The 21482-nt window shown below is 48.8% G+C and overlaps 1 protein-coding gene across 3 annotated transcripts in view; it reads left to right on the top strand.

The window, feature by feature from the left end:
• The window catches only part of Osbp2 (oxysterol binding protein 2), a 158873-nt gene that overhangs the window by 82145 nt on the left and 55246 nt on the right, over positions 1-21482 (top strand). The window lies entirely within an intron of this gene.

Here is a 21482-nt window from a genome sequence, read left to right as displayed (position 1 = left end):
TTCATTACTCAAGGAGCCCTTAGCATTTCTTGTGATCATGTCTACCGCAGTGAAGTCTGCTTTTCATCTTGTTTTGTATGAAAACATATTCATTTCAATTTTTAAAAATTAAGTTTACTTTATGAATTTGCATGCATCTCTGTGTGCCTTGTTCCTTTGGAAGTCAGTAGAATGCAAAAGATCCCCTGGTTGTCCTGGAACTCACTATACTGACCAGACTAGCTTTGAGTTCAGAGATCTACCTGCCTCTGCCCCCTAAGTGCTGGGATTAAAGCTGTATGACATCATATCTTGCTTTCACTCTTTGTTAATATATATACTTAAGACAGTCATTGGTTTTAAAAAGGTTTTATTGTGGTCAAATATATAAATAAGGGGCTGAAGAGATGGCTCAGTGGGTAAAGTGTTTGTCCCCAGAATGTAAAAGTGATTTTTATTAGCCTGATATAATTGCCATCTCAGAGGTTTACTGCTGAATAAGCTCGTTCTAAACTCTGGTTGGCTGATTCAACTCAACTGTTCTGGCTCAAACTCCTCTCCAAGCTGACTGATTCAATCTGACTTCTCTCATCTTTTCAGTAAATTGCTCTGCAAGGCCTCAAATTAACTCTGGCAATCTGTTTTAATCTTCTGGCTCATTCTCATTCCCTGGCTCATTCTGTCTTCACCTGTGTCTAGCTTGTTCTCTCTGCAACCTGTCTATGTAAAACTGTCCCTGCAAAATCTGCCTCTAAGCTCCATGAACTGAACTGTCACTGATCCCCCTACCTCTGTCTCCTGAGTGCTGGGACTAAAGGCATGCACCACTGTGCCTGCACCTAAGCTTTTCTTTACTGGAAACTTGCTCTCTAACAGTCTGGCCTTGAATTCTAGTCTAGTCTCCTGAGATTAAGGTGTGTGTGTATTCCAGTGGAGCATCCCTTGCCAGAGCAGCTGTGTTGCTGGATTTAAATTCCTCTACATTTGAGCCCACATAAAATCTGAGTGCGAGTGACGGCTCACCTGCAGCCACAGTGCTCTTGGAAGGTAGAGATGGGATCCTCAGAGTAAACTGGCTAGGCTAGCTGAGCCAGGGTTCCAAGTTCAGTGACAACTCTCACTAATATATAAGGTAGAGCCTGAAGAATACACCTGACATGTGGTCTTCACATGCTGTGCCCCCACACAAATGCATGTGCACGGGCATGAACACCATAAATACATACACACACACACAACTTACTAAATGTTTTAAAGCAAAATACACAAATATAAAACTTACCATCTTAGCCATTTTAAAATTTTTATGTATTCTTTGACAATTTCACACATGTATACAGTGTATCTTGGTTGTATCCACCCTCCCTCTAGACTTTCATGTTTTTCTTTGTTATAGCCCATTGAGTCCAATTAGTGCTGTCTGATTGAGCATCAGCAACCTACTCATGGCCACAACCGCCCCCCCAAAGGTCTCCTCCTCCCTCAGCAGCCATTGGCTGCCAATCATCTTAATGATCTTTAAACATACAAGTTCAGTGGCATTAACTACGTTAATATCTTGGGACCCACCATCTCCATCTACCCCCAGAATTTGTTCTATCTTGAGAAACTAAAACTCTATGCTCATTAATTAATGACTCGCTTCCCCTCTTCCCAGTATCCCCTGGCAACCCCCATTCTACTGTCTGCCTGGGTGGATCGAGTTCTTTGGGAACTTCACATGGGGGAATCACATGGTGTCATTTTGTGACTGATTTGTCACGTCCTCAAGCTTCATCAGCTTATAACATGTGCCAGAATTCCCTTCCTTTACAGGCTGAGTAGTATTCCATCCTTAGGCATATGTTTCATCTTGTTCATCCCTGTGAAACTGTCCCTGTAAAAACTGCCTCTGAACTCCACACAATAAACCGCCACTGATCTGCCTGCCTCTGTCTCCTGAGCGCTGGGATTAAAAGCGTGTACCACCATGTCTGGACCTAAACTTTTCTTTACCTGAAACTTGCTCTATACCAATCTGGCCTTGAACTCAGAGACCCGCTTGCCTCTGTCTCCCGGGATTAACGTGTGTACACTGGGTTTCATCAGCATGTCAGCTCTGTGGACCACACTGGTACCCAGGTACTTCCGTAGCCCCAACTTTCAGTTCCTTTGAGTATATTTGTGTAATAGCCGGGTCACAGGGTGACTGATACAGCAGCTCCACTACTTTCGTTCCTGCCAACATAAAAGCTCCAGGCTCTCCAGATTCTCCGCAGCACTGGTCCTCTGGTGTAGCCATGGTAACAGGTGTCTGTGGTACCTGCTGTGGTTCTGATATGTGTTCTGCGTTAGTGAAGTTGAATTCATCTTTTCACATCCTTATCAGCCATTTACATATGTTTGACACATGTCTGTTAAACTTGTGTGCACACTTGAAAGTTCAATTTATTTTGGGATGTGTGTATTTGTGCACATGCATGCAACATACACACACACTGGCTTGCCACAGTACGTGTGTGGAGGTCCAAACAACAAATCTGGGAAGTCAGTTCTCTCCGTCCATTATGTGGGTTCTAGGGACATTAACTGAACCAAGTTTTTCAGGTTTAGAGCAAACGTTTGTACCCACGATGGTTTAGTCAGTATTGCTGTGAAGAGACCCCATGACCACACCAACTCTTATAAAAGAACCTCTAAGCTCACCGTAAATGACACACTTCCTCCAACAAGGCCACACCCCCTGCTTTCTTAATTAGCTTCACTCCCTAAAGACTAAGCCTTCAAACACGTGAGTCTATGGGGACATTTCCATTCACACCACCACATTCCACTCCCTGGCCCCCATAAGCTTGAAACCAAAACTGCATGAAGTCCAACCTCAAAAGCCCCCACAGTCTGTCACAGTCTCAACACTGTTTAAAACTTCAAAGCTTCTTCTGAGACTCAAGGAAATCTTTTAAGTGTAACCCCCTGTAAATATCCAAATATAAAATCAGGTCCCATACTTCCAACATACAGTATGTACATAACAATGTATGTACATAACCAAGTATGTACATAACCATGCTAACAGGAGGGAAGGGAGCACAGTGAGGGAACACTGGACCAAAGCAAGATCAAAAACATCAGGGCCAACTCCAAACTCTGCATCTCCATGTCTTATGTCAAAATGCTCTTCAGATCTCCAACTCCTTTTAGCCTTGTTGGCTGCAATACACTTCTCCCTCTTGGGCTGGTTCCACTCCCTGTTACCAGGTGTACCAAGACTCTGGCATCTCCAAAATCTTCCAGGCTCCAGGGAAATCCAGGTTTCACCTTCACAGCTTTGTGCATTGGCCCCTCTGGGCCTCCATACAGGGACGTGTCTGACTCAGACCTGGCCTCAGCAGCTTTCCTTAGCAGAGGGAGATCCCACAACCCCTTTCTTGTATCCTTGACTCTAAAGGCCAGAAACACGCCTGAAGCTGGCACAGTCTTCTGCTTGCTGGGGCTAGAACTCGGCCCCCTATTCGAATACATTTCATCAGCTTTCTGTTCTTGAAGGGTTCCTTCACTGCTTAAGCTTTTCTTGAATTCCTTTTCTGGAGTTGGAAGCTTAGCTGGGTGGGATCATGCCCTGATGTCACCACACCCTTAATTTCACTAAGCACCAGGCTTTCCTTCAATCTAGCTGAGCACTGGGCTTAGGCCCACTACACTTCCTGGCACTCTTCTCCTCAGTCTGTATGTTCTGTATTTTACCTTGTTCAGCTCGCTCCTTTTCATTATAGACCTGCAGAGGAATAAACACTGATAACTACAAGATACAGTCAATGCTAGGCTGTTTGAAATCTCCTCTGCCAAGGTCATCAGTCCAAACTCTTCCATTTAGCTTCAAGCAGATTTTTTGGACAAGGGTAGAAAGCAGCCACATTCTTCACAAAAAAAAAAAAAAAAATATATATATATATATATATATATATATATATATATATATATATATCACAAGATTGGTCTCTAGGACGCTTACCTAATTCTTCTGCTTTGAAATTTCTTGACCAGAGTCCCCATAGTTCATATTGACCTTAACACTGTCTTTTATGCTCTAAGATTTTATCTTCTGGCACTAATATGGCCCACTAAGCTCTGCTTAAAGGTTCGAATGCTTTTCTAATTCAAGGTCTCAAAGTCCACATTCTGCCAACATGCATCATGGTCATGCCGGTCACAGTAGGACCCACATGCATCACGGTCATGCCGGTCACAGTAGGACCCACATGCATCATGGTCATGCCGGTCACAGTAGTACCCACATGCATCACGGTCATGCCGGTCACAGTAGTACCCACATGCATCACGGTCATGCCGGTCACAGTAGTACCCACATGCATCACGGTTATGCCGGTCACAGTAGGACCCACATGCATCATGGTCATGCCGGTCACAGTAGTACCCACATGCATCATGGTCATGCCGGTCACAGTGGGACCCACATGCATCACGGTCATGCCGGTCACAGTAGGACCCACATGCATCATGGTCATGCCGGTCACAGTGGGACCCAGCTCCCTGACACCAACTTGGTCTTAGTTACTGTGCCATTGCTGTGAAGAGAGACCATGACCCTGGATCTTACAAAAGAAAGCATTTAATTGGAGGTTGCTTATAGTGTCAGAGGTTTGTCCACACAGGTAGACAAGCGGGAGAGAAGGCAAGAGGAAGAGAGAGCCACTGGACTTGGCAGGGGGATTTTGAAACCTCAAAACCCATCCCCAGTGACACACTTCCTCCAACAAGGCCACACCTCCTAATCTTCTCAAACAGTGCTGTTCCCCGATGACTAAACACTCAAATCTATGAGTCTATAGGGGCCATTCTCATTCAAACCACCACAGGCACTGCCTCCCTATCTGCCTCTATCTCAAACAAACAGGAGCATCTAATTCCCTAGTTAGCACATATCTGTAAGACATAGCATGGCCCCATGGCTAGCTCTCAAGATTTTCTCTATTGCAAACCTCTCCCATAGATACTCTCAACACTCCCAGGCTATTCCAGCTTACAGACTCCCTCTTTCAAAACACCGGAAACTTTGCTATTTGCTCTGCACCCCTGAAGGTAGCCATGGCTGTAGTGACAATTGTGGAGTTTTGGTTTCTTAAAAAAAAAAAAACCACAGGAATATTATAAGAATATGTTTTTGTTTTAATCCCAGGTGTGGGGCTGTGGGCCTGCTTCAGATTGTCCACAGCAGCCGACTATGATTTGCCTCTTGCCTCATGCTCTAGCAGAGGCATGGTTTGCTAGCTGAAGATAGTTTCTGCAATTGGGTGGTTTGGAATTCTGGGAAACACTCAGAAGGTACATAAAGGTTAGTGCCCCAAGAGGCTGGGCAGGCTGTTGGCTGGCTGTTGGTTGTCTTTGGTTGTTGGCTGGCTGTTGGTTGTCTTTGGCTGTTGGCTGGCTGTTGGCTAGCTATTGGTTGTCTTTGGTTGCAGTTTGCTAAGTAGCTGTGTGCAAAGAAGAAACAAGAAGAAATTAGATATCCTGATGACAAAGATCAAGCTCGCCCCAAGGAACTCAATGCTCCTAACTGACAGGAAGTAATCTAAGGATAACACCTTCTCCTTTCCATCCCTCTCTATTCTGTTCTCTCTCTTATCTAGTGTTAGTGTGTTAACAAGGGTGGAAGAGAAGGGTGGAGAAGAGTGGAAGAGTGAGGAACCTACAAAGTGCTAAAGAATAGCTACACTACATCTGGCAGTTCTGTATCTCCCTGAACAACACTTCCTTTGCACAAGTGGAGTGGTGTAGTTCAGTGGTTTCATTGCACCCTTATTTACACACACACACACACACACACACACACACACACACACACACACACCACACACACGTAAGCCAGAAGTCAATCTCAGGCATTGGTCCTCTCTTGACCCCCACCTTGTTTACTGAGACCCATGGCTTGTCTCATAGATAGACTGGCTGCAGGGAACTGCCTGCCCCCACCTTCTTGGTGTTGGGGTTATAAGTGCGAACCCCACGCCCAGTTTCGGATGCTCAGAATTGAATTCAGGTCCCTGCCTGGACAGCCAGCACTCTACTACTCAGTTGCCGTCACTGTCCTTAAAAGCTGAAAGACATGGCAGAAACCAGCCAACCTACACTGAGGTACAGAGAGCCTGGTGACCTATCACGTCACTTGTGACTCTTTTCAAGCTCTGGCTGACAGGTCTGTTCCTAGAGGAGCATCGCATCAGTTACAATGTGATGGTGTCACGAAGGCCTTTTCAATTCTACAGAAAATGCATGTGGCTCACCAGTCTCTCTCTCCTTTTGTCCTCAGTGACCACAGCTGTGGCTTTGAGGTTTAACTCAGGTGCAAGCGGCTTTTACGTCTTGCGGGTTTTCTTTGCTATGGCATTTTGTTTGTAGTTACTCAAAGGAATACCTTCTCGGGGCCTTTTAAGCACCCTGGAGAGGGCCAAGTTCTGTGTGCTTTCTGTAAACTGAGAGGATCTTTTTTTCCCTGCCTACCAAGAAGACAGACCTGCTCCAGACTGGCTTCTCTAGGTTGACTTAACAGGGTATGAGCTGGAAGTGAAGAGAGGGTGGGTGGTGGTGGCCAGAAAAGGAATTAGATGGAGCCCTAAAGCACACCTCATTTCCAGTCCACCCAGGCCCTAGGTCTGCTCATTCTAGAAGTTCTCAGCACAACTCAGTGGTGCTGCAGTGCATGTGGATGGGAGCTTGGCAAGCCTCCACCAAAGCAGCCAATCTGAGCTCCTGTGAAACATCCTAGGGGGATTAGATCGGAAAGAGCGGCTCAGAGAGGAAGGAGGAGGGCTGGGAACAGGAGAAAAGGATGGGCTGGGGTGGGGGCTCCGTGTGTTCACTGCCCACCAGCATCACAGTGTCTAGAGAGAAGGTCAAAGGGCCTCCATCCCCTCCACCCCAGCCCCTGCCAGGAGCTGAAGGAGGAAAAGGGCCTGGCACAGCACTTTTCCAGCCTCTGTGGGTGAGAATCAGGGAAGTCCTAGGTATCAAGCTTTTCCAGATCCAGAAAGTAATGGACTGACCAGACAAGTTTAAAATCTTGCTATATGTCTTGGCTTGTTTCTGTTTCAAATCTTTAATCATTTGGAGCCCAGTATAAATATAGACATGTGACTGAATTTTTTAAACATTGGTCTAGTGTGTGTACACACGTGTTTATTCACGCACACACTTGAACACGTGTGCACACACACATGAATGCACACATGTATGTATGTGAGAGTGAGCCTTTCTGGGCCCTCACTGGTCTCTGATGTAAAGATGCAGGCATGCTGAAAAATGCTGATCCTGCCATAAATTAGACAAAGGGACTAACTACAGGGATCCTTTGTCACAAAATCCTCCTGACATCCCATTCCAAATGAGGTGTCTAAAGAGACTCAGAAGCTATGACCATTTGGCTTCCTATCTTCTGGAGGTTTAGACTGTCTGCAGCAGGAAGCCCCTCTTCTTTCTGAGTCTTGACAGCACATTTCTTTGAAAAAGAAAGAGAAGGAAGGTGAGGTAACTTTCAGAGTTAGTGGCCCTGCCTCTTCTTGTCCTTTTATTATTGTTTGTTTACTCACCCTTCATACAATACACCCAGATCACAGTCTCCCCTCCCTCCGTTCCTTCCCATCCCCTGTCCACCCCCAAGCCCCTCTCAGTGTCATCACCTCTCCCTCATCCACCGCTCCTCCATTTCCCTTCAGAAAAGAGCAGAGCTCTCAGTGACATTAACCTAACATAGCATAGCAAGATACTAGACACAGACCCTCATATCAAGGCTGAGTTGAGACGACCCAGGAAGAAAAGGGTCCCAAGAGCAGGCTCCATCTCTTTTTAAGGCACAACACATTACTTTCTTGTGAAAAAGAAGGCACTCCTGCCTGGCACCAAGTTTCTGGTCCAACACATTTCCCTTCGTGAGTGTTCCAGACCGTACTCATTCTCAGCAGCCTCTGCCTGAATGCTTGAGTGGAATCTCTCATGTGCTTAGATGGGATTTAGGAACCTAGACTTTTAAATTGCTGTGTTCTGTTTTCCCTGTTCCAATGAGGGGCAGGGAAGTTAGCCAGAGATAAAAATAAAAATGCTTCTGTATTTTAATTAATGAGAGAAAAAGTTGTGGTGCTGTAAAAAGAATTAGGCAGGAGTGGCCAATTTAGTTCAGAGAGGGAGAGGGTTTCCTCACCGCGCTGGCGGGGCCTCCGTGGCCACCCACTGTGAATTCTCTAGACTGGTTGGGTTTCCTTAGACTCTCGCAACCCCCACATATCCCAGAAGAGAAAAGAAGCTGAGGGTCAAGTGGCTGCTCTGTTTCGGAAGCCAAGTCAGAAGAGCACCTCCATCTCATCCGGGGACTTCTTGCTAAGAACAAGGAACAGCAGGAGAGATTTTTAACAAAAATGAAAACAACATGGAAGTGGCTATGGGTGATGTCACCAAGCTTTAGCAGTCCCATCTGTTGGTTGATTGACACCAAGGATGGGCTGGTGGGTGGGAAGGACTGAAATTGCAGGTCGGATGGAACCCCAACATCCTCTATTCTAACCTCTAGTTCACAAGACAGATCCAGAACGAATGATAGCGGAGAGGTGAGGGCTTGAGCACCAATCTTCTCTGGGCCCCTCCCATGCTGGATCCACGCGAAGGGCCAGACTCCTCCCTGGTCATGATTGGGCCCAGATAGCGCCCTAGGTGCTAGGTCGGGTTCCCGACCACGCTGATGCGCTTTAAGAGGCTGAGCTGCGTTTTCGCCGCTTTCGCGCGTCCCTCCAAGGGAGCTAGCCTTTGTCCAGCCGGGTGCCTGGAGCCCGGCAGCAGGGACCTGGGGCTCAGGTGGGGCGCAGGCCTCCGGGCGAGGCCGCTCGCGTGCGGGAGGGCTGGCCGCTGTCCGCGGTGCTGAAGCGGTGGGAGCGGCGGGGAGGCGGGCCCCCGGCGCAGCGCATCTCGGACCCCAGCGCCGCCCTCCTCACTGGCTCACTGCAGTGGCAGCCGGCACAGCACCGAGAGGCGCTGAGAGCGCGGGGGCGGGGGGAAGGTGGAGACTGCCTGAGCCCCCGCGGCCCCGGGGCCGGATCCACATCCACTCCGGAGAGCCCCTCCCTGGGGTGAGTCGGCGGGCTGACCGGGCTGGGCAGGAGGGCCCCGGGCGGCCGGCCACTTGGGCTGTTTGCTTTTCCCCAGTCCCAGCTGAGAGTATCCTGGAGGGCTGAGCTCAAAGCTCTGCTCCTGCACTAGCCCCAGTCTTGGGTCGAGGGCCCTTTGCCCTCACGGGAGGGACAAAGGATTTAGGCAGAAGTGGGACAGGAGCAGGCAGTTCTTGTGTGCAGCCAGCAGTTCAACAGTGGGAAGGACGCTACCCAGGCTAATGTCCCAAGGGAGATACCTCCTCTCTGTGTGCTGGGGACTGGCTCTGGGAAGCCCAGGCACTGAATTCAGCCTGGAGAGGCCAGCCATCTTTTAGTAGAGGAAGGCAAGCTTCAGCCTTCAGAGGCTGCAAAAGAGAAGTAAATCCCCTTTCCCTGCCACCTCCTTCTCCTCTCCCTTTCCCTGCCACCTCCTTCTCCTCTCCCTAGACACCTGAGGTTCAGTCATCGGCTTCCAGGGTGAGGATCTTGCACCTGAGAGTTAGGCGGTTCACTCTGGCAGATGTGTTCTGCAGTGGATACTGACCAGGCAGTGTGTGTGTGTGTGTGTGTTCCCGGCACGGAGAGGGGGTTTAAAACTCCAGTGGTGGCTGTCACAGGAAAAGCCCTCTCCATCCTGCCTGTGCCTCTGAGTAAGCAGTCTGAGGTCACTCTGGGAAACTACCCAGCTAGAGGAGCCTTAGGGCCTCCTCAGCCCTTAAAACTGCCCCCCTCCTGCCTTGAGCGATCAGCTGAGGGGGGAGATGTGTTTAAACTTGATGGGCCACCTCTGCCTTCGCTCCTACCAGCAGTCGGTCCCCATCTCCATCACCTGGCAAGGTCAGACAGACCTGGTAACTCAAGGAGTTACCAGGTGGGTGGGCTGCTGGGGGTGGGAGGGGGGATTGCCTAGACAAAGGGCTTTTGGTTTGTTGGGGGAGATAATGGAGTAGAGAGTGGGTGGAGGTAAAGGGGGCACACGCTGAAGCCCTGGCGGTCTCTGTTAAATCCCAAACTGTGAGGTGCCTATTCTGACCCAGCCAGTCTAGATGAGCCCTCTGAGTCTTAGTGGGTTTGCCTGGTGGACCCGGGCTGTGTGTTTTGCTCTGTCCAGCCTAGGCTGTGTGTATCAGAGAGGACTCTGGTGGGCATGTGCCCTGGGTCATCCGGTCCTCAGCAGTGCCGGTGAGAGGAAAGGTGGTGAAGATGCATGAGGTGATGTGCAGGTTTGGGGGGTCAGTGTGAACTGCAGTGGTGCTGCAGTGCCGTGGAAATGCATGCCAAGAATGTAGCATTGCTCGATTAAGCAGACTGCTGGGTACCCAGGTACCATCTGCCTGTCACTGATGCTTTATAGAGAGAAGGTCATGAGGGAGGAGGGACAATATGTGTTCTCCACACAAGTTTTTCTTATCACTTCTTTCTGCTTCAGTTTTCTTTTCCCATGAGCTCGTGTTTTGGCTGAATGAACGAACCCTTTAGAGAATGACTCCTTGGAAGGATGGCTGACTCAGGACTATACTCTGATGTCCTTCCTTGTTGGCATGTTTCATAAAATAAGAAATTCAGAGATATACTGGCAGGCCAGCTAAGCAGAGGGCGTTGTTTTTAGGAAAACAGTGTGCTTGAGTTTTGCCAGTCATTTGTTCCGAAATTTTTACCTTCATAGTGAAAAAGTTTTCCATAGTTAGATCAAGTTGAGGGGTGTGTGTATATTTTTAGCATACTGCATATCTGTAGTGTAATCAGGCTACCTATTTTTACCCGTACTCTGAACAACTTAAAACCTCCTTAATAATTAAAGCAGGCTCATATCTCCTCTGTAACTGAAGGAGGTACCACTTGAGGGTTGCTAAATCCTATAGCTGATACTTAGTGATACCTAATCCTAGACCCAGTTCACATTTTTGTTTTGTAAATAGTTTCGTTGTTGTAGTTATATTGAGGGCAAGTCGCACAGTTGAAGTGTCTGAGGAGCAGGAGCTGAGTCTTCCTGATAGATTCCTCAAGGCAAAAGATAGAGGTGTAATGAATGCCTAGCAATCAAACCAGCATTATTTTGGTGAAAGCAGTTGAGCCTAGGTTGCCTTGCTGTGCCTCCGTGGCACGGCTTATAAAGTGGAGAACACAACGCTGACCTAGAGTGTAACGTCACAGTGCCAGCTTGGCACACAGGTGTTCAGGAGTACTCTTCATGTCTCTTCCCATGGTTTGTCTCCAATTTGTGAGGGCCTTGTGGGATAGCCTGGTCCAAACTTGGAGGAGACATTTCCCTAGGTAGGGAGTGCCTTTGAGTCAGATGTCATCCAGGAATGTTGGCTAGCCAGGCTTGGAGCCTGGATAAAAAGGTAGAGACTACTCCAGGAGGATCAGAGATGTAACACTGAAGGCCAAAAGCAACCTCTATCCAAAGAAACAACTCCCAGGAAGGGCTTCGGACTGCAGCTGGGTCTGCAGCTGGGACTGCAGCTGGGCCTCCTGACCTCATCTCACTGCATCTTCTCCAGCAGTGCCTCTCTTCCCATCTTCCTGATGGCCTGCCTATCCTCGTGGCACTGGGCACCAGGTGTTCTGAAAGCAACTCAGCTGTAAGCTAGCTGGGGGTAGAGAACCATTGCCATCTTAACTATGTCAAGATGTTGGTTGCAGGTATCTAAGGCCCAACTCTCACACGCACCTCTCCAACATGATGAGAGGATCTCACACAAACTCAGGGTCCCAAAGGAGGAAAGGCATGCCACAGTCACACCCTATATCCAGGTATAGAATCCCGTTCTCTCCTCACACTGTGGTGACAAGAGCCCAAGGTGGGCGAAGGCAGAACTAATCACAGTTGTGGGTGCCAGTGTTCAGCATGCTGTCTCCTGCCAAGGATCTTTTCCCCACTCCTTTGAGTCCCTGACCCCCACCCCCACCCCCACTGTGCTGTTCCACAGCACTTCTGTTGTAGCCAGCCTGGGTGATGCTGGTGGCTCTGTGGTAGAAGCTGCCGTAAGACCTGGCACCTGTGTAGAGTCTCTTGCATACATGTCACGGGCCAGACAGCCCCTCTACTGCCTGGGAAGCCCATTTGCAGTGGACATTGAATTTGATTTCAGGGGTGATGAGGTCACCTAAAGGTCATCCAGTTGAGTTCCTACCTCCTTTTATCTAATCCTACCTGCTGCTAGAGCCTGGGGCACTGGGTATTCACATAAGAAGACGTGGTAGACGAATGAATTGTTTACTGAGTGGACCTTGTGTCGCTCCTTTGCGTAAGCAGCCTGCCTGCCTCGGGACCTCTTATGCATACCCAGGAGCCTGTGTTCTTAATTGATTGTTCTAGTCCCTGGGCTACATTTTCAGGTACCAGGCCTCATCTTCTGTGTCTCCAGTCATGATTACCCCTCCCCTTCAACCCTTCCCCCACGAGCCTCATTCCTTCCTCCTCTTTCCACCTGCAGCCAGGCCTTGTCCCTTTTCCTGTCACATTTTCTTTGGGTTACACTCATTCCCTCGGGCTATGCAGTCTCAGCCCTGATTAAGTTCCCTATCGAGGTTGACATTTTTGCATCTGGCCACCTTCCCGCCTGGGATTCCTCAGAGCTGTGCCTTGTGTGTTTCAGGGACAAATTCTGCTCTTGCCACTGCTTTCCTGAAGAGCCTTCCCCTGCTAGCTCCTGGCTCTGGGAAGGCCTTTCTGCAAATCAACTTTGGAGCCCACACTGTACTCTCTATGCCTAGGCAGGGTTTAAGTGCGGCCAATCCTGCCTGCACTCCTCCAGATCCAACCAGCTGTCTTCAGCACACTTTCCTCCCTGCTCTGACCTCATCACTCTTGCTTGGCTGGCTAGTCACAAGAACAAGAGTCTCACCCTGTGTATCAAGTGCAACATTAGGCACCAGTCCTATGGTCTGCATTATGTCCTAATGCCCTGTACTTGTTGTTAGTGTGACCTTATTTGGGAAAAATAGGTCTCTGCAGATGTAATCTTTATGGCAAAGTCATTCAGGTTCCTATTGCAGCTTGACAGAAACACACACATGTGTGCATATGCACACATACACAGGCACAGACTACACGTGCACACACATGAAAACATTGTATAGGGACACACATAGGCACTTACACACATTGTACATGCATGGACACATACATTCACATGCATATGCAAGGAACACTATACAAGAACACACATGAATATGCATCCAGCACATATGCACACACAGGAGGGCAGTCTACAAAGGCACACTCAGGCACATACACACACATATACACAGGCATACACATGCAAACATGGGCATGTACAGTACACACACATACACAAGGACACTATATAAAGACATAGAATGGGAAAAGCAAGCCAGGGATAGAATGATGTCACAAGCCAAGGAATTCCTGAGGCCAGCAGATACGGGAAGAAGAAAGGAGTCTACATCTAGAGCATTTGAGGGGAGCACAGCCCTACTGACACCTCGATTTGGGATCTCTTGCATTCACAGCTATGGGAGAATGAATTTATGTTGTGTCCACTCTCAGGTTTTGGCAGCTCTGGGACAACTCAAGTGAGAGCCAACTTTCCCTCAAGATACTGACCATTTGCAGGGACTCAGAGCCTCCTGTGCCAGTGTATGTTGAGCGCTTTCCTCTATGGCGTCTTTCAGCTTTCCTGCTACTGCTGAAGCCCCTGGAGATAGGGGGAGGTCCACACCCAGTGCTCAAAGCTGGGCAGGACTCAGACAAAAAGAGAAGGGTAGGTCACCTCTGGCCAGGTGAGCAGAGGCAGTGGGGAGCACAGAGATCCACAAGGCATAGCTCCTATAGGCTGAATTATACAAAGGGGTTTGAACTTAACCTTGTTACCATTGGCACCAGGAGCAGTGACAGGGAAGCCTTGGGGAGAAATGGTATTGCCCCTGTGATAACTCAGAAGCTGGACATGAAGGGGAACATGCAAGCTGAGGCCCTGGAAGGGAGCAGGAGGATGCAGCTTATCCAGATGGATTGGGTGATGACTTTGAAGGACTCCAGGATTTTTTGCATTTAGGTATTGAGAGAGAAAGGAGAGCTATTGACCCTCAGGTATGCAGCTGGTGCCTGGGGACAGAACTGTCCGTGAGGGAAAGGTAGTATCTTAGTTACTGTTCTATCGCTGTGAAGAGACACCATCCATGATCATGGGAGCGTTTAACTGGGGGCTTGCTCACAGTTTCAGAGGGTGAGTCCATGATTCCATGGTGGGAAGCATGGCGACAGGCAGAGGGGCATGGCACTAGAGTAGTAGCTAAGAGCTCACATCCTAAACCATAGAAGGTAGAAGGCAGAGAGAGAGAGACTGGGCCTGGTGTGGTCTTTTGAGATCTAGAGCCCACCCGAGTAACACACCTCCTCCAGCAAAGCCACACCTCCTAATCCTTCCCAAACAGTTCCACCAACTCAAGGGCTGAGCCTACAGGGGCGATTCTCATTCAAACCACACCTCAGAGGCCATGAGGAAAAGGAGGAGAGGTGCTGGGCTCTGCTAGGGCAGAGGAGCAGAAGCTGTGCAGGCAGAACTAGAGTTTGGAGGGAGACAGCACTTCCTCTACTGATGGGACAGTAAGATAGAAAGGGGTCTGTGCCATGGACATAGAAATTGCCCCACAGGGTGGAAAGACTATGGACAGTTGACACTGTCTGGTACTGGGGGACAAGGAGGCTGGAGGACAGTGAGTGACAAATGCATCTGGAAGGTAGGACTTCACAAGCACATGTTTGATGTGCTATGAAGGACCTGTGGAGGGTTTCCAGCAAGGCCATCGCACTCAGTGACTGTGCGAGGACGTACCTGTCATGTTTTGCCTTTCCCGATGTCTCCTCTCTTCACCTCTATCAGACCCTCTTGCTGGCTCTGTCACTGTCCTGTCACTTCTCTGACCATATGGCTCAGAGTAGGCCTAGGAGATGAGTGCAGGCGAATGCTCAGATACCCTCATGGGTACCCTTTTCTCATGCCCGGGCCACACTCCCATGCTCACTGGTGTGGCCATGAGCTGCTGCCAGCAGTCTGGAACCTGAGGGTGGGTTGAGGCCTCCAGCCTGGCTGGATGACAGGTACCTGAGCCCTGGTCCCTCCACATCTGGTTGCAGTTGTGTCCCTTCTTTGCAGGGCCCGTCGCCATGGGCGGCTCTGCTCCTCCGATTCTTGGGGATTGTGCCACGCATGCGCCAAATGATCCAGACCCTCTCTGATTGCTGCCTACCAGGTTGGTCTGTGTGCACTGGTGTGGTGGCTTTTCTGATGTGACCCCAGGCCCTGTTCTCAGCCACAGGTTTCAGCATGAACAGGCATTCATGTGGTCTGTTTGTCCCCGTCTCTGTGAGAATTACGTATACTTAGGAAACATAACACTGTGAAATATTTACATGGATTCTAAGATATATGGTGCAAAATTTAGTCATCTCTCATCACCTCTCTCCATCTCACTCTCTTCCCAAGACTGCTGCACAATTTGTTACAGTGGAACATCTGCAAAATGTTCCCAAAGTGAAGGAGAGGTGCCTCTCCCCCACGCCTCCGTTACACCTGTGAGTTTACATTAAACCACTCCTTGCATTTTCTCTGGCCCTAGTGTATTTTGAAGATCCTCGTGTGCCAATTCAACGAGATATACGTCGTCTTAAAGCAATGGTGTAGAACTCTACGGGGTATGGTAACGTGGCTAACTCCCCTCCTGATGGGTGATTAAGACTCTTTACACTCTGGTGCTGTTCCAGAGACTGCTGTGGTGCGTGTGACTTAGCTCCCGAGGGGTGACATTGCTGGGTGACGTGGGTGCTCATGACGAACATCAGTGGGCTCTACCAGATTGCTGGCCAAGCAGAACACAAAGAACCTGGGGAAGTGTGTCAGCTGCTTCCTGAGCAAACAAGGGCCTGCGTTTAGACCCTCAGCACTCACACAAAGGCTGGGCATGTCTCTTATCCAGCTGTTGGGAGTAGGGAGGAGACAGGCAGACCCTCACATGACTGCTACTGGCCAGCTTAGCTGATGGGTGAGCTCCAAGTTCAACAAGAGACTTTGCCTTAAAAAGACAATGGAGGACTGGCAAAATGGCTTAGCAGGTTTGGGTCTCCACCTCTGAGACTGATGGCCTGAGTTCAATCCTTAGGACCCACAAGTTGGAAGGGGAGTACTGACTGCTGCAGAGTATCCTTTGTCCTCCACAGAAGCACTGTGGTACGAGCATGCACGCGCACACTCACACACACAGAAGTGCGCACCCACACATGCGCGCGCGCGCGCACACACACACACATGCACACACACACGCACACGCACATGCACACACCTGTCATCCAACAGTGTGAGCTGTCAGCTCCTTTGGTGTCCTCCTTACTCTGTTACCAAGTAAACATCGAACAAAAAGGCACTTCCTCCGTGTGTTTTGCATTTCTCCTGTTGCCTTTGAGACTGGGTAGGTCTTGATCTGTTTGTTGGCCAATCATGAACATTCTGAAGCTTGCTAATCATCTGTTGCCATGGTACCTGTTGGATAGTTGGAATTTATGCTGCCATGGAGTCACTCATTCTAGTTGGTATGTCTTCTGTTGTATATTTTTCTGGTATTTTCTCCATGTTTGGTTAGTTTTTGTTTTGTTATACTTAGACAAGGTCTTACTATGTAGACCAGGCTGCCCTCAAACTTGTGATTGTGGCATAAGAAATGTCTGAATGCTTATGTCAGAGGATGTATCAATCAGGGGTTGGAGGTCTGAGCCCAGCATCCTGGACATTCCCTGGAAGACCAAGGTTTGAAGCTCTCTTTCCCTACATCCACTTCTCCAGCTGCACAGTTGTGCTGTCTACACTATGCTTCCTCATGCCAGACATCTTGGGCATCCTCGGCATTGAGCTGGACCCTTTAGTCCAGCAAGGCTTGGGGAGGTGGTTGTGAGTGCCTGGCGTCTGGCCTGGGTTGGATCATGTTCCCCGAGGTAGCTCCCACCTAGGCTGGTGCTGACAGCTCCAGGGCTTTGCATAAGGAGCTGTATTAGTCAGCTCAGACTCTCAGAACAGCACCATGGCCTGAACAGTTAAAGCAACAGAAACTTACTCTCTCATGTCTGGACACTAGAGGCCCAAGGTCAGAGTGTCAGCAGGTTTGACTCCTTCTGAGGCCACTTCCCCTTGGCTTGCTTTCTCCCTGTTGAATAGACTCTGGATGTCCATATCCTGATCTGCCTTTCTTAGAAGGTCTGGTATCAGAGGAGGTTCGCCCTGCTCCATGGCTTTATTCTGTTAGAAGCATCCTTTAAAGGCTTTTTAGCTCCAGGTATAGTCCTGTTCTTAGGACTTCTGGTTGGAGTTCAAATTAGGATGCGGGGCCTTTCCGTTTAGCCTCTAACAAGGTGAGCTAGTGAGAGCGAGCACCATTTCTGGCTGAGGATCTGGCAAGCAAGAGTCTGAGCCTAAGTCACCCAGCAGGTGGGTTACAAATCTGAGTCCAGCCCCAACCTCTGGGAGACCTGTCATCCTAAGGTGGGGACCCACAGTCCTCACTCCCTGTTCTCTGGTACTATCCCTTGTCCTTCTACCCATGGTTTAATAAAATAACTCACTGTCCCTGAACAAGGCACCTAATCTTCAAAGACTCTTTCTTCCCAGTTTCCCCCCTCTTGGGAAAGGATTTCAAATACTGTGGTCAATTGAGTGAATGTGATTTTGTCACTGTGGGAAATACCATGCTAAAAGGCAAAAAGTATTTAGAGTATAAAAAAATAGCCAATGATCTTATATCCTCACACTGCCTTTGAATTTTATGTATTTTTTCCTCCCCCTTCACTTATTCCCCATCTTAGGCATCTAATTAAACAAGCGACTCCACGGCCAGTCCTTTACCCTGCCGTTATAGCTAACAGTTCCCACTCTTTATAATCATGCTCATGGCCCTGTAACAGTCCATAGAACCGGTGTCCTCTCAGTGTCTGGGCCATTCTTCAGGGGTTGAGCATTTGACTTTTCCATCTGTGTCATCACTGACAGTGAGGCAGTGAGCATCTCTGTACAGAAAGCCTTCTGAGTCTCTCTGTTCATTTCCTGAGGGAAAACTCCCAGGACTTGGACTGCTGAGTTTAGGGCAACAGTAGCAACACAGCTTCCAATGAGCTATCCCTAGATGAGATGAGGCAACAATGTCTCACACTCCAGAGCAGGAACACATCAGCTTCCCAGGACTCTCAGCCATGACAGGATTAGGTTGTAAATGACTAAATACATTTGTGACAATTTTAATATATTTAAATGAGCTCATCAAAGCTGTTAATTTGTGTTGATTTAATGACCACTTCAGGGGAATAGTCTGTGATAACTGTAATATTTTCAGTTGTATTTGTTGTCACCTTAAGTAAAAAACAAGTCATGATTGAAGTCTAAACAAGTGGACAGTGAAAGGACTATCTAGGGTCCAACAAGAACAAGACTCTGGTTAATAACCAACAGGAGCTGTTGAATGGCGGCTATAAAGAGCCAGTGAGGAACGGGCTGGTGGCACCAATCCCAACTGTGCTTCCTGGTACTCAAGAGAGCTGTCTTCCAGGGCTGACAGCCCCTTGCTGCCCACCAGGCTCAGCCCCCAGAGGACCATCTCTTTTGGTCCCCCAACAGAACAACACATGTGGGGCAGAATTGGCCCAGGCCCTGTCCTTTTTATGAAACAGATGTGAATGGCGCATTCTTTCCCATAATGATTTTGTAACTTTAGCGTAATCAATGACAAAGTTTTCCCCTTCAGCCATTATGTTAATTGCCTAGCAACCCAGTCTCACAAATTGCTTTTGAATGAATTCTTTTTACTTATTTATTAATGACAATGGTAGTCAGCTCCTATGTATGGTTATTCTTAGAACACTGCTTCTTTAAAGCTTCATTCTTAAGATAGCTGCACAGGGCCTGTGGCCATTACCTCTGGGCTAACCCCTCCTCTGTTCCTGTACAGAGGACAAAGGGAGCAGTGGGGCGGGGTGCGTATCAGAAGCACAAACTTGAAGGCAGCACCGTGGAGAGCTGGAGATGGCAGAAGGGGTTTGGTTTGATGGGCTCAGACAGGTGGGGTTCATGGTAGATGACTAAGCCACTTGGAACAACCAATTAATTGATCTCATCTCTGAGTCACCCCTGTGCCCATTCAATCTGTGAATACTTGTTAGGTCACACCAGAAGCTGGGAACAATGAGGGAAGGCCACACACTCTGTCCGCAGGGAGTTCAGTCTGGGCAGGAAACTGGCAGGGAATAAAGTTCCAATAGGGCACACAGGATGGAGGAGAAGAGAGAAGCCTGGATCCCAGGAAACTGGCCCCTGCGCCTGCTGCTCTACCAAGCCTGCTTCTGTGTGCCTTCCACTCCATCACAGACATGTTGTGTGAGTTGCCTTGCTTCCAGCATTTTGGTCTTTAATGTAAGTTTTAACCCATGCAGCCATTGCCTAGGTGAGTCTACATGGCTCTTTGGCATTCATGAAGCTAATAACACAGACAGCCCTCTGCAGCTGGGCTCTTAGGTTGAATCTGTCTTTACTGCCAGTGGTGACAGGCACACAGTGTCTTGCTTTTTTCTCTCCTGCTGAAGCATCGCATCCTCACACTGGGCTGCAGGGTGGAGACATGCCTGTGGCTCTCACTGTACCTACCGCCTGCCACATTGCACCTTAGAGCCCTCACGTTAGTTTCTTTTTTCCTCTTGCCTCTGGCACTGGGATGGACATTGGATAATTGTGCACATGTGCGAACACTCACACACATATGTACAGGTGCACACACTTGTTTGTGCACATGAATTTTAGTGTGTGTGTGTGTGTGTGTGTGTGTGTGTGTGTGCGCATTAGCCTGAGAAAAGAGGAGCCTGGTGTAATCAGAGCCTGGTTAGCAGTGTCCCAGTGGTGAGTGAAGGTGATGCTGGGCCCTTTGACCTTGCTGCTTGGTCACCTGTGACCCTTCAGCTAACCCTCCTAGGCCAGACTCTAACCATTCTGCACGAGCACAATGTGATAATGTTTTGATGTGGCTTACAGTACAAAATAAAAATACGTAGAAAGATGAACATACAAATGTGTATGTTCAAAGGAGTGTGCAGATGTATGCATGCCCATGTGTTCATGTGTGCACACACGTGTGTGTACATATATGCGCTTACGTGTTTGTGTGCATGTGCTCTCCCTAGACTTCGAGATTATTTTCTCCTGCATTATTATGATGATGATTTTATTTACTACTTCACTTCCTTTCTAGATGTGTTTTCTTTGCTGACTCCTCGAGTAATCCAGAGTGGCTGAGCATGTCCTCATACTCCCACAGACAGGCAGGACTGGGTTCTCTTGCCCTGCCCTTCCTGCTCAGGACAGAGGTACAGCTTTTAGTCAGATTCTTTCAACTTCCACGATACTGAGCATGTGGCTAAATATCCTGCCCTGGACTGACTCCTGCACACACAAATTCTATTTAAAAAACAAAACAAAACAAAACAGAAACCAAAAAATGCTGCCCATAAACTGAATAAATAAACCCCCATAAGCTGGGGCTCACTGTAGTCCTGCTACTCGGGGCTTTTGACAGGTGTTCCAGGCCTCTCAAAAGTAGGAAGATTAGGGGCCCGGTAATATGGCTCCATCTAGAAATTGCTGCCATGTGGGTTCATCTTGACTCTGGCGTTGAGCAGCATCTTTTGGGTAGTAGTGTACTTAGTGTGGACTGCGGGCAGCCAGAGTGGAAACTGGAAGATTTTCTGGGTCGCTTTCTAAGAGTCCGTGATCCTGGAGTGGGGTGATGGAGAATTGTGGAGATGTGTTTTCCGGGCACTGCCCTCAGGATGTGCTGGCCCAGTGGTCTTAAAGGCTGATCAGTCAAGAATGTCTCTGAGGTTTCTTAGCTGAGCAACTGGGCCCAGTTAGCTGATGGGAGAGCGGTGGAGGAAGGGTTGGAAGAAAGCTCTAGGGGACCACAAGAAACTCACATTTGGACACTGGGTTTGTGATGCCCGCCAGACTTCCACAGGACGCTTGTATTCATAAAAGGCTGGACAGAGACAGATGTCCCCAGATGCCTGCGGTCCTGTAGCAGAAGTGCCTAAAGGAGCTTAAGTCCCTGGGGCCCCCGCCTGTTGCCTTCCTCCTAGAAAGTGGCCAGGTAGCTGCAAGTGGCCGGACACAGATGCATCAGCTGCCAAGGCGCGGTTAGGTGACCGGTCTCAGGGGAGACCTCAAATTCCTGGAATCACCCACAGTCAGTCTCCGGGCCACCCTATTTCCTACGGGCCACGGCTTTTCAAGGACACCCTTCCTTTGAAGCAGCAGCACGGAGCCTGCTGCTGCAGGGGGCGGCACCTTCGCTCGGATTTTCGCGAGCAGACGTGACGTGGCC

The sequence above is a fragment of the Mus caroli genome, chromosome 11, assembly GCF_900094665.2.
Source record: "Mus caroli chromosome 11, CAROLI_EIJ_v1.1, whole genome shotgun sequence".
In the NCBI taxonomy this organism is placed as follows: domain Eukaryota; kingdom Metazoa; phylum Chordata; class Mammalia; order Rodentia; family Muridae; genus Mus; species Mus caroli.
Note: the sequence above shows the minus strand (reverse complement) of the source record. Positions and strands in the feature narration are given on the sequence as shown.